Source organism: Rattus norvegicus, chromosome 16 (genome assembly GCF_036323735.1).
Source record: "Rattus norvegicus strain BN/NHsdMcwi chromosome 16, GRCr8, whole genome shotgun sequence".
In the NCBI taxonomy this organism is placed as follows: Eukaryota; Metazoa; Chordata; class Mammalia; order Rodentia; family Muridae; genus Rattus; species Rattus norvegicus.
In genome coordinates, this window is record NC_086034.1 from 60817467 (window position 1) to 60818936 (window position 1470).

General features: G+C 35.9%; 1 protein-coding gene across 2 annotated transcripts in view; it reads left to right on the forward strand.

Annotated features, from left to right (window-relative positions):
• The window catches only part of Sgcz (sarcoglycan zeta), a 1080539-nt gene that overhangs the window by 453749 nt on the left and 625320 nt on the right, over nt 1–1470 (forward strand). The gene's annotated exons all lie outside the window — the stretch shown is intronic.

Genomic DNA, 1470 nt, shown 5'->3' on the forward strand with positions numbered 1-1470 from the left:
TTCAGACGACAGGTTGCATATTTAATTATGTGCACAAATCTAAAAACAATACACGGTTTCATTTAGAAACTGTATAAGCAAAAATAAAGCTAAAGCACATAATCATTTAGAAAAAAAATTAAATCACTTGAAATAAAGATAACACAGCAACAGGATACATACATACATATATATGCATATATATCTGTTGTGAGTGTGTCAATATGTATGTTTAGCACTCTTGGACATCTCTCATGGTTACAGAGAAAATTGATATAAAAGAACCTATGAAATAATGATTATCAGTTTAAATTATAATACCCTACTAGGTGGTGGATCTATCTTACACTTAGTATTCAGTGAACAGGTCATTATTACATAGTATAATTTACATATAATAGTAGTAAAGAATCCCTGTAACCACTTGTTACAAATCATAAGATGTTTAACAACATAGCTTTTATGTTTCAGTATATATTGCCTCTTGAAAGATAATTCTTTATGATGTATCTGGGACTGTTGGAAGACAGCCATAGTGTTTTCTTCTATCTTGGGTGCCTATACTCAAAACAGATGGCATGTAAATTATTACTCCATTCTTTTCTTTTACAGATGACTATTAAAGAAAATGTATGGTTCCTAGGTCCAGGTTGTTCTGAGGTTTATATTATATGACACCCTGATGTCCATGGGATATGAGGGGAAGAAGGATATTGGCAGTGGCCATATCTGAATGCCAGAATGTCAACATCAAAAAGAGGAACAGCTTAGGCAGTGTCCATTAAGACAGTGGACCCTGGCTATGAAAGGACTTAAGTGAAAAGAGAGATGGCATAAAGGTATAGTGGGAAATTTGCACACCAGAATGAAGGTTTCTACATGTCATGGCTTGGTAGATGTTCCTAGAAGTAATAGCAATATCTCTATTGTAAGAGCACTTAATTATCATTTTCATAAATTACTATGGCAACATTTATTCTTCAGTATTAGAATGGTATTCCCACCATTGTATTAAGGCTTAATTTTGACACTTTTTATCATTGGATTTTAACAATTTGTGAGTTTTTCCCATATAGGATTGGCATAGCAATGGCCTGAATGTCTAAATAACTATGCTTTTTTCATAGTATTTAATGATCACATAATATATTCTGTCATTATCAATTAGGCACATATCCTTGACCTTTAGGAGCTTGGATTCAGAGTCAGGAATACAAGGGCAGATGCGTAATGAAGGTCGAGAGGTAAACCCCTCGTATCATTCAGTAGAGAAACAGGAAGAAAAAAGCAAGAAAATCAAGAAGGGCTTTTAAATTCTGTGTCTACCAACTTAAGAATTCCTTAACTGGCATCAATGGGAGTAGAGGCACTCGGTCCTGTGAAGGCTCAATTCCCCAGCATAGGGGACTGTCATGGCAGGGAGGCAGGCATGAGTGGGTGGGTGGGAGAGCACCCTCATAGAAGCAGGGGGAGAGGGAATGGGATAGGGGA